The sequence below is a fragment of the Giraffa tippelskirchi genome, chromosome 11 (genome assembly GCF_054371585.1).
Source record: "Giraffa tippelskirchi isolate mGirTip1 chromosome 11, T2T-mGirTip1v1.2.pri, whole genome shotgun sequence".
NCBI lineage: Eukaryota > Metazoa > Chordata > Mammalia > Artiodactyla > Giraffidae > Giraffa > Giraffa tippelskirchi.
This window is the reverse complement of record NC_137285.1, coordinates 38,971,517-38,983,571: the sequence shown is the minus strand read 5'-3', so window position 1 is coordinate 38,983,571 and position 12,055 is coordinate 38,971,517. Positions and strand designations below refer to the sequence as shown.

At 36.1% G+C, this 12,055-nt stretch overlaps 1 long non-coding RNA gene across 1 annotated transcript in view; it reads left to right on the top strand.

Moving 5' to 3' along the window:
• LOC145525362 (uncharacterized) overlaps nucleotides 1-11,536 on the top strand; it is a 273,796-nt gene extending 262,260 nt beyond the window's left edge. Inside the window, exons 6-7 of the long non-coding RNA XR_014068136.1 lie at nucleotides 3,198-3,372; nucleotides 9,533-11,536. This is a non-coding gene — a long non-coding RNA (uncharacterized LOC145525362). The remainder of the gene's footprint in view (nucleotides 1-3,197; nucleotides 3,373-9,532) is intronic.
• The last annotated feature ends 519 nt before the right edge of the window (nucleotides 11,537-12,055 follow it).

Below are 12,055 nucleotides of genomic sequence, written 5' to 3'. Positions count from 1 at the left end.
TTGAATTGCTTTGTAGTCCTCCTCTCCCACCCATTGGCTTTCTAAGTACTAATTAATATTTCAAATAGTGCAATGTGGACTATAGACAGTTTTATTTGCATATTTTACGTTAACTTAGTATTTAAAAATACAGCCACTTTCACAGAAATTCAGAATTTGAAGGGATTCAATTAAATAAAATCTTCAAAGCCACACTGCTTATTTTTTCCTATTTGTACTTTTTAGATATTTTCCTCTCCATTTTGTATTGTTCATTTTAAAGTAGAATCTTTTAAAATTCTGAAGTGTGGTGAATGGGTTTTGTGTAGATGAGTTCCACAGTTAGGTTTATGCATCTTGAAATCATACTGAAAAATCCTGTGAACACTAAGTGGTTTCAGATGCTAATGATTTTCATTGATGAATCACATGACAGTTGAAAAAAAAATGCCATAAAAACATCATAGACTAGAAGTAGGGGTGTGAATTCCACTTTACCATGTAAGAAAGTATATATATTGGTCCGTGTTTTAGGTTTTTCAAAGTCCAAATATATAAAAAGTGCAAATTCAGAAGCCTTTTAGCTTCTGAATAGAAAGCTGTATTAAGAATATTTAAAATTCTTTAGTTTACTTACATCCATACATATTATTGGAGAAGGCAATGGCACCCCACTCCAGTACTCTTGCCTGGAAAATCCCATGGACGGAGGAGCCTGGCGGGCTGCAGTCCATGGGGTCACTGAGTCGGACACGACTGAGCGACTCCACTTTCACTTTTCACTTTCATTCCCTGGAGAAGGAAATGGCAACCCACTCCAGTGTTCTTGCCTGGAGAATCCCAGGGACGGGGGAGCCTGGTGGGCTGCCGTCTATGGGGTCGCACAGAGTCGGACACGACTGACGCGACTTAGCAGCAGCATACATATTATGTTTATAAATGTGCTTCCCAACATTAAAAAAATTTTACTGAAATATATTTGACATATACCATTGTATAAATCTAAGGTGTATTGCATGTTAGCTGGACACATTTATATGTTGTAATAGGACTGACACTGTAGTGATAATTAGCACCTCATTCACAGCACATGGGCTTCACTGGTAGCTCAGCTGGTAAAGAATCTACCTGTAATGCAGGAGACCCTGGTTCGATTTCTGGGTCAGGAAGATTCTCTGGAGAAGGGTTAGGCTATCCACTCCAGTATTCTTGGGCTTCCCTGGTGGCTCAACTGGTAAAGAATCCACTTGCGATGCAGGAGACCTGTATTTGATTCCTGGATTCGGAAGATCCGCTGGAGAAGGGGAAGGCTACCCACTCCAGTATTACGGCCTGGAGAATTCCATGACTGAGCAACTTTCACTTTCATTTTCACATCACATCATAATCACTTCTTTTTAGTGGTTTTAATTATTAAGAACTAGTCTGTTAGTTTGATGTATAAAATGATATTATCGTCTATATTTACTGTACTGTGCTTTGCATCTCTGAGACTTCCTATTCCTTGCAAGTTTGTCCCCTTAAAATCGGTCCTATCCCCTCACCCCCCAGCCCTGATAACCACCATTTTACTCTGTTTTTACAGATTGGGCTTTTTCCGATTCCACAAGTGATATCACACTGTTCTTTTCTTTGTCTGACTAATCTCACTTAGCATAGCAATTGCTGTGACTACAGCACATACCTGACCACAGGGTACAACTGCTGTGAATTTGTGCCAGAGTCCAATATAAAGAAGGAAGGAATTCTAGAGTGAAGACTGTAGGACTGAACTCTGTCTACTATTTGCTAACAAGAAAAAATAAAAAAAAACTTCATAGGCTGCCTGTAGCAGTGACTGTTTTGGTGTATTGAATTTTCCCTTTATACTTTGATTGTAATTGAGAATTTATAACCACAGGAAACATTTTCAGTCTTATGATTCTGGCCTTCCTAGACATTTTAAGATATGTTGTAACAAAGTTTGGATCTCTTTTGTAAAATCCTTTTGGGATAAAATGCCTTTCTCATGATTATCTGATCAAAGATGCATCTGGTATTTCTCAGGCTCTCTGACCTGAGGCTTCTGGTTCAGGTGGTCTAGGATGGGGTTAGGGGGCGGAGGCATATTCCCATGATATGTCAATGAGAGAGTGCTTTAAAAATAATTTATCTTTAAAAAGCTGGAAGCTTTGTTACAATTAATGTACTTACATTGACATATTATCACTCAGTCTTTAGTTTTTATTGTTTTGCTCTTGATGTACATTATGTGCACTTGAGCGCATTTATAATGGCATGTATCCACCATAGTGTGAATGTTTTGATGGTGAAGGCAGTGCTTATGGAAAAGAAGGGGATATAATAGGAGGAAATCTCTGTACCTTCTACTCAGTAAGCTGTGTATCTAAATGTGCTCTAAAAATGAGAAATAAGTCTTGAAAAATCTTAACCTATAAAAGTGAACATAAAAACTTGAATAAACATTGAAACAATCAAATGCTGATCAACACTGTATTTTTCAGAGATTTTATGGAGAACATTGAGAATATTGGTTGGAGAAGGAAATGGCAACCCACTCCAGTACTCTTGCCTGGAGAATTCCAAGGACAGAGAAGCCTGGTGGGCTATAGTCCATGGGATTGCAAAGAGTTGGACACGACTGTGCAACTTTCACTTTCACTTGAGAATATTGGAAAGAGTTAACCAGATTGGTCTGACTGATTTTTAATATAAGTTTCCAGCCCCATTTTTTCCCTCAGTGATGCTTGATGGTTATTTTACTTTGCATTTCCTATACCGTCTGTCAAAAATCCCACCTATTCCCAACAGGAGCCCTTTTATGACTACATTCCTACATCAAATATTCTTGTTTCTGAAGAAGAAACCAATTTTCACTGGATGTGAACTCACTCTAAGACCTCCAGTTTCTCTCTCTTTGTTCCTTTCTGATGCAGAGGAAAATGTTTCCTTTCTCTTTCACAAGTTGATTTCTCAACCTCGGCTTTGAATATGTCCTCAAGACCTTTCTCCAACAATGACCCTCCCTCTTCTGTTCCCTGTATTTTTGAACACTTGTTCATCTCCTTGCTAGCTCCTTCCTCACTCAAGTCGTCCTCACCCTAAGGAGGTTATTGCTCACAATGCAGCTTCTTTGTTAGCTAAGTCATGTTGTTTTCTTTCCATCATTACTCATATTCTTGTAAGAGTCACTTACAAGATCCTTTTCTGTATTGCAGACTACTGTCTTCTTGTATTCTCACACGGCTGAAGTGCTAAGAGAGCTCTCTGGAGTCCCTTTTTGAGGGCACTGTATTGTGTGTGTGCTGTGCTTAGTCGCTCAATCATGTCCAACTCTTTGCGACCCGATGGACTGTAGCCTGACAGGCTCCTCTGTCCATAAGGATTCTCCAGGTAAGAATACTGGAATGGGTTGCCATGCCCTTCTCCAGGGGATCTTCCCATCCCAGGGATCGAACCCAGGTCTCCCACATTGCGTGTGGATTGAGGGCACTAGTCTCATACAAAAGAGCTCTACCTTCATGCACCTAATTATCTCCTGAAGGTCCCACTTCCTAATAGCATCACGCTGGAGATTAAGATGTCAACATATGAATTTTGGGGAGATACAAACATTCAACCCATTGCAGTCTCAATCTGAGCATGTCAAAAAATCAGTGTTGATTTTCTATCTCAGATATGCTTCTCCTTCACTGCCACCTATTTTAACAGACAACTTCATTCATTCTGGGATGGTTTGGTCTTGGCTCCCATTTCCTCTTTGTCCTCATGTCTATTATGTTAGCAAATCCTAACAAGTCTGCACATATAATGTGTCTCAAAATCCCTTCTTTGTGCTGACCTTGTTAGTCTCGGCCATTATGACTTATAGGCTGAGTACCACAGAGCTTACTAATTAGTCTCCCTTCTGCTTCATGATCTCTGTCTATAATCCATTCTCTACAGAACAAAGCGAATGATTTATTTCAAATGCACATATCTTCATCCCCTCTGAAAATCTGGCAGTAGTAACTTTTGACTCAAAATCTCTAACAGGTCCTACAGGACTGTGCAAAATTTAATGCTCCCTCCTTATTTCCTTTTTTTCTTTCTCTCTCTCTCTAAGTTGATTTTTCTGCTTTACTGCCAACCTACAGTACCCAGTGTGAATAGGCCACTCATCTTACTGAGGTTGGTTAACAATTGCTACCACCTTATGCTGCAGGGCTTTTTCTTAAGTTACTCTTTCACTGAAGTTCTTCATCCTCTGCTGTTATCTGATTACCTTCTACTCTTCTGTCATGGCCTCACTTGAATGCTGTTTCCTTAGGGTGGCCTTCCTTGAATCATTAGTGAGTAGTAGTGAAAGTCACTCAGTCGTGTCCAGCTCTTGCAACCCCATGAACTGTAGCCCGCCAGGTTCCTCTGTCCATGGGATTCTCCAGACAAGAATACTGAAGTGGATTGCCATTTCCTTCTGCAGGGTATCTTCCCGACCCAGGAATCGAACCCAAGTTTCCTGCATTGCAGGCAGATTCTTTACCGACTGATCTAGGAGGGACTTGAATCATTAGCTGAAGAAGAATAAGCATGCTGTTTAGGTTCCCTGTCTATATTCTTTCATAACAGCCAATGTTTTTCCCTACAGTCTTGCTTACAATCGCAATGGTATACTTATCTGAAGCATTATTTTTTTAACATCCATTTGCTTATTAGACTGTAAGTGCCTGGATGGCAGAGACAGTTACCTATATCCACTGTTGTAAACATATTGCCTAGTATAAAACTTGGTAGCTGTGAACAATGTACCTGCTGAATAAAGGACAGAATGAATAAGTGAATGAATGAATGAATGGTGCTTAGGATGCAGCGACTAATTGTTTTCAAATTGCTTGAATGACACCTCCATAGAACCGTGTTCACAATTGCTTTTTAAGTTGATCTAAGCTGTGACAGCAAGAACATTTTCTTGAGAATCTGTGTTCTTACTTTATCCTATGAAGACATTAATTGTGATTTCATAAATTTCAATAGTTATGACTACTAAGTACCTGACGTCATAAAACAAAGCAAAACAAAAACTCCATTATATTATGTAATTATCAAGTCTGAGTCATGGAATTATTAGAATCTCATTAACTTAATGAGAAATCTAACAAAACTGAAGAGAAGTACATATGTCCACACACTAATCTTACCATGTAGTGGCTTCCGCTGATTCAAATATAGACATTTGGTGTAGTCAATAAATTGTTTAATTAAAACTGGCCATAATTGGAGACATAAGTCAGGTAGTTTTCAGTTCACTAGAAAAAAGTAATCAGTTGGACTACTAATTTTAAAGAAAAAGTAGAGTTCACTGTTCAGCATATGTATTTCTAGCATACCTGTCTTTAGAAAAAGGCAACAGCACCCCGTTTTACTGCTTCAAAGATATTCTAATGGACAAATACATGCTGAGATAACAATATAGTTACTGTATGCTTACAATTAAAGGTTTGTTTCCCCAAGTAACACTATTTTAATTTTTTTTTTCTAAAATGAAGGATAATTACTTTACAATGTTGTGTTGGTTTCTGCCATAGAACAACACAAATCAGTCACAAAGATACATATATCCCCTCCCTCTTGAGACTGTCCCCAACCCCCAACCAACCCATCACCCCTCTAGGGCATTAGAGAGTGCCAGGCTGGCCTCCCTGTGTTATATAGCTGCTTCCCACTAGCTCTCTGGTTTACACATGGCAGTGTATATATCTCAGTGCTACTTTTTCAGGTCAACCCACTCTCTTTCCCCAGCGTGTCCATAGTCTTTTCTCTACATCTGCATCCCTATTCTTGCCCTAAAAATTACTTCATCAGTACCATTTTTCTACCTTCCATATATATGTATTAATACTGCAAAATTTGTTTTTCTCTTTCTGAGTTCACTCTGTATAACAGGCTCTAGGTTTATCTACTTCAGTTTAACTGACTCACATTTGTTGCTTTTCATAGACTTTCTAAGTCCTACAAAGTCAAACCAAAATAAGTTTTATTAGGAGAAAAGAATATAGATGACCAAAAAACTCTATAAATTGGAAAAATAGCTGTCATTTTCATTAAAAAGAAAGCAAGATAAAATTTTAGGCACTTTTGTAGAGATTTATATAAGAATACTATTTTGTGATGATATTGCCATCATGTTCATAATCTCTACTTATTGATATTTTATTATTTTTATTTTCACTATGAACAATGTAAACCCATATCAAGAAATCTTGTTTTATGGTTTCATAAAGAGATATAGCTTTTAAAGTCTTTGAAATAAGCAGTTGTGACTAGATGTCAATTTATACCTCAGTATTAAGTATGCATGTATTGATTTTGAGTTAATTCATGTGTTAGAACTTGAATATTTATTTAAATTTTTAACAAATAAATATTAGGAGTTTTAAGCTTAAGTAGATGAAATACATGTTTTTAAAATTGAGAAGTGACTTGAAAATATAATTTTTAAAAGTAACAGTTACTTTTCACATTGGTTTGTATTTGCAAAGTATTTTTTATGACTATGAAATACTCTTTTAATTCTTATTTCATGTATGAATAATAAGTAATAGAAATTTCAGTGGATCACTGAAGATTGCATCTTTCTGGTATGAGTAATGTGATAGAAATTCTCCAAAAGATTTCTTTTAAAATGCTGAGATAATTTTATTTTTACATAGAAATATTAACTCTTTATACCTCGAACTGTTTAATTTTGGTATTTACATTCTAAAGAGATTCTAAAAGTTGTTATTTTGACTGTGACATTAATAGAAATCTCCATTTTGCATTTTTTATGGAATGTGATAATGAGAGACAGAGTAGGCAACATTTTACACTGCTAATAACAGAAAATATCTTTCCCAAATTTCACAAAAAATGATCAATTAATTTCAAACACTACCACTTATAGTGCACAGCCATTAAATATTAAATTACAGTGACTGATTTTTAAAGAGAAAAGTTTCATATATATATTTTGAAAGACCTTCTCACCTTACAAAAGTTTATTACAAAGCCTAGGGCTATTAAAAATATTAAAATACATTCTTGGCCACTTGATTTACATTTCTGGAATACCACCTACTGTCCCACAATACTTGTAATTCTCTTCACATTCAGATACACTTTGTTGTGCCTGAACCTCTTTTATGATGTTCCTAAAATCCCTTGTGTGACCCAAGATAATAATACTCTCAGTGTCTAAGTTTATATTGAACTCCAGACTGCTAAGTGAATATATTTTGTCCTTTTATTTTTCTGCTGATAAAAAGCAAACCCCTCATTCTTACAAGGTGTTCATTTTCTATAAAGTATTTAAGTTAGGGACTCATAAATCCAGGAAGGCTTTTTTGCCATTATAAAAGTCTTATAGAAGTAAATGTTTTTATCCTTAGCATTGAAAACCTGTAAATATATACATATCTTATATGTCTTGAGTTTTAATCAGCTACTTGCCCATCAACTTGGTGAAAACTTACCTGACTGATAAGTAGAGGAAATGAGCTGTGAAGAACATCTTACAAGTTTCTGGATTCACTTAAACCACAGAATTTCAATAATGAAATACATTTCTTTCTAAAATAAATTTATCGTGTATCTATTTTGCCAGCAACTAGGTTAAACGGTACTTTGCACTTGAAATAGGACTTATACCGTTGTACTTTTCTGCCTTTCACTGGTATCATTCCATATATTTTGATCATCGACATCCAGATTCCTCCTCCCAATAAACATCTTTGCTAAAGTAAGCAACATCATAAGAAACTTCATTGGATTTACCAAGTGTTTCACTAATTAAAAAAAAAACACAAACCTCAAAATGCCTCAGGCGTTTGATTCTCTTCAAAGAATGTAATCCAAACAATACCAGCAAATCAAATGATAAATCAGGAAATGACATACGAGTATCTAACACATATTTCCCTTTCATAGTATTCCACAGAATAGCTGAACATTGAATAACATTGAGTTTGGAAATCAAAGTAATGTAGATAAACATCATATGACTAACACTGAGCTCAGTTTAACAAATCTATTTAGCAATTACTGACAGCTATTGATTTTTTATTTCTATTTCTGGAATAAAATTTTTCTTGCTTCTGTGAACTTGTTGCTCCTACCACTGTGCTCTTTCTTTCGTCTTTACTGAGACCTTTTGCAAACTGATTTGGTTACAGCCAGGTATTTCTAATAATATTTCAAACAAACATCTCTACCCCATTTCCATCAAGAGCAAAACATTTCTATAATCTACTCATTACTGTCTCTATAAATTATTAGGGAAATTTTAGAGTGATGACCCAAATAGATCTCATATAGCATTTTTATAATACAATATGACTCGTATAATTTTACCCATATCTACCCATACTCATATCACAGTTTTAATTGATTTAAATAGTTCTGTACTAGAGCCTTCTTAGACCGGATAGAAAGGGGGCTTCTATCCTTCTCACAAGTTATTCTCTTTAGCTGGCTACACTGCTCAGTTTTAAATATTAACTGTCCAAAATATTCAGAATCCTTTTTGAGAATGATTATAGGGGCTTCCCTGGTGGCTCAGAGGGTAACGAATCTGCCTGCAATGTGGGAGACCCAGGTTCGATCCCTGGGTCAGGAAGATCCTCTAGAGAAGAGAATGGCAACCCACCGTTGCTATTCTTGCCTGGAAAATCCCATGGACAGAGGGGCCTGGCAGGCTACAGTCCATGAGGTTGCAAAGAGTCAGACACCACTGAATGAACACACACAGAGATTTACATTGAATAATGTTGACTGATAACTTTAGGAACACTGTGCTAACTTAAGAATGACATTTGTTTTGCAACAGTTAAGACATCCCTGGGAATGGTTTATGTGGAATGTTGTATCTTTCAACTTCTTGGACTATATAAGAATATCTCTTTATTTCTCCTGGCTCAATTCCTTATGCTAATAATTTTTACAACTGTATAGCTGTATCTGTATGGTACAGTCATATACATAGGCAGTACTGAAAGCTGTAGTTGTAATTTTCTGAACTTGCTATTTCAGCTGATCTATTTTCTGTGATTTAGATTAGACTTCCACTCAGACCTATTGATTGATTAATACAGCAATTACTTTATCCAGTGTTTATTAATAATAACAAAAGGCAAATTTTCTACAAAGTTGGAGAAGAAGTAAACCATTCTTCATTCTCAGGATAGTTAGTACTTAGAACACCCTCATACTGGTGGATACAGATTATTTTTTTCTGCTTCATAACATAAACTGAATTATTTAGCTTTCTCTTGGTCTGACAAATATTCTGGTGAAAAATGAAATTGTCTGGGCCAGTTGGTTGGATCAAGTCAGATTCATTACTGGGAGAGATACATGTGCACACACAACACACATGTGCACTCAAATATTACCGTCTTCTGAGCAAAAAATCAGTGACAAAGGAAAACTTTATGCAGAAACAGAAAGGATGTCCCTTAGATAATGTGACTGAGTACATGCTAAATCACATTAGGTCTTTTAATATTTCTTAATTATTTTACCTCTCCTTTTGTCGTAGAAAGCTCCTCTTCTCAATGTGGAGCGTGAACTTAACTCGTGGCAAGTGTGTGGTAGGTGAGAAGAAGCACTAGGTAACTATGACACATATTTTTGAGTGTTAGTTTTACAAAAGGGTGAATAATTTCAATGGAGATATAGTACAGATTTATTATAATATTAACATATAAATTTCTGACTTCAAAGGAGTTTCCTGACTCTCATAGTCTATTTCAGAAGACTTTCTCTTTGTCATCCTTGATGAGCCGGTTTGCCAAAAAAGTGTTTGGATTGTTTTTCCATGAAAGTAGCTGGTATAGCTGACATATTTCGATTTAAGGAGACTCCCTGTCTGAAAAGAATGTCTTTTGCTATTCATATGAACCTAAGTGCTTAAATTGATCGTAATGCTTATAAGGACTGCAGTGTCTTTGAGTTTTTCAATAAACTTGTTAAAATGCATATGTAATTAGGAAAGAATGATCAATTACACTGTCATTTTTTTTTTTTTTTAATCGCAGTAAACTGTACTTCCAGCAGATAAACAACTACATAAATATTTAAGTCAGGGAAAATGTGAAATGTCTATTTAGGTAGGGTAATAGTTCAGTAATTATGTGGAATGCCTTGATTCTCACCCCATCACAAACACATCAGGGTAGTCATACAATGTTGAATAACTGAAGGATTGTATATAATATTGAGAATCTCATAAAGGAGATGCAGTAGAAGGTATTTATAATTGTTCATTCAGCTTGGAAGGTAACTGTGGTTAGGGTTGATTGGGATTGGTAGGAACACATTTGTCCTGTATGAACTGTATCATAAATAGATTGTTTCAAGAGAGTTCAGTTTGCCAAGTTATATGTCTGTGTGCAATCTGACACACCCAGGGCACAATTTGGATTCTTTTCTTACAGCCTTTAGCCCCCTCACTGTATAAAGGAGATCTAAGGTTAAGACCATTTCAAAAGTCTAGCATAGTGTCTAGACCTACAAACTGCTTATTACATTTTGAATCTTTTCTTACCTCTCTATTATACTCTTACTACATTTTGTTAATTTACTACTAGATTTAAAGCAATAAAGTCATTGGCCCAGAAAGATTTATATATGAAATTATGCCATTGCTCTCCTACTTCAAGAAATTGGAACATGGTCAACTAATTTAAATAATCAAGATGATTTACTGCTACACATTTCAGTGTCCAGTAATGCTTTTCTGCTTGGGTTTTTCTTGTTTTTGTCTGAGGTCTCTGCCTGTATTGAGTCAATTTTATTATCATTACCGGTACTCTCAATCTTTTGGCAACATCTCTGTAGCCTTAGGGAGGGCAGCCAACCAGCAAAACGAGCAAATGCAGAAACAGGAGTTGCTGGGGCGGTTGAGGGGAGAGAGACCAGGAGTTCAGCCAACCAGTCAGCCAGGGGACTCAGCTAGTTCCAAGAGGTCAGGCATCAGTCAGCCAATATTTGATAAACAAATGAACTCAGCTACTGAGCTTCAGTCAGCCTCATTTTCATGAGTTCTATCTTGGGAGAGATGATCTGAATCTTCCTTAAATTCCAGTGGACCTTCCAGCTAATCACTATGTTTTGGAGCCAAATGCTGAAGAGTGTTACATATATGGCAAAAAATTACATCCTTTTCTTCTGCATTGGGAAGATAAAAATATGAAACAAAGTTCAAAGGTAGTCTGTTTGCCAAGTATCCAGATCAGTGATGGTATAATCCTATTGTGTAAGTGTCACAGGACAGAATGAATTGAATTTTTCATTATTTTTGTTTATTGTTTTTAATATGCTTCTTTTTATGTAGTTTTTGTAATAGCTTAAAATATGCATACAGTTTGCCAGAAGGTACAGAAAACTTCTGAGTTCTAAGTACAAAGTATTCCAAAGTACAAAAAATCCCTCTGCCAAAGCAATACTATGTTCTAGAGTCTCAAACTCACACACTACTGCATTATTCTCTCTCCCCCCCCAAATAAAATTTCCCTATATTGCCTTCATAAAGTTCCCCAACTAAGAAATCAACACTGATATAATGATATCATTCATATTTTACCAATTGTCCCAGCAGTGTCTCTTTTTCCTTTGTTTCCAGGATTCTGTCGCACCTAGCTATCAGATCTCATCAATTTTCTTTGATTTCATCCCTAAATCTTGCCTTGTCTTTCACGTCACAGATTCAGGCCATGCTTTCATGGCAGGAATGCCACAGGAATGATGCAAGGCTCTTCTCAGTGTACACCATCATGTGACACATGATGTCATTTGTCCCACTACTTATAATGTTAACTTTTATTACCTAATCTAGTCACTGCCCATTCCTTTTCTTCAATATAAATTCACTATTTTCTTTTTGGTATTTGACTAACATTTTGTGAAGTGATATTCCAGTATTTTCTAATATCCTGTACCTCATAAACTTTTACCCACTGATTTTAGCATCCATTAATCATTCTTTTGTATATCAAGTACTTCTGTGATGGCTACCAAATGAAGAAATATGTATTGTTTACTTTTTCTACTTTGATCAGTT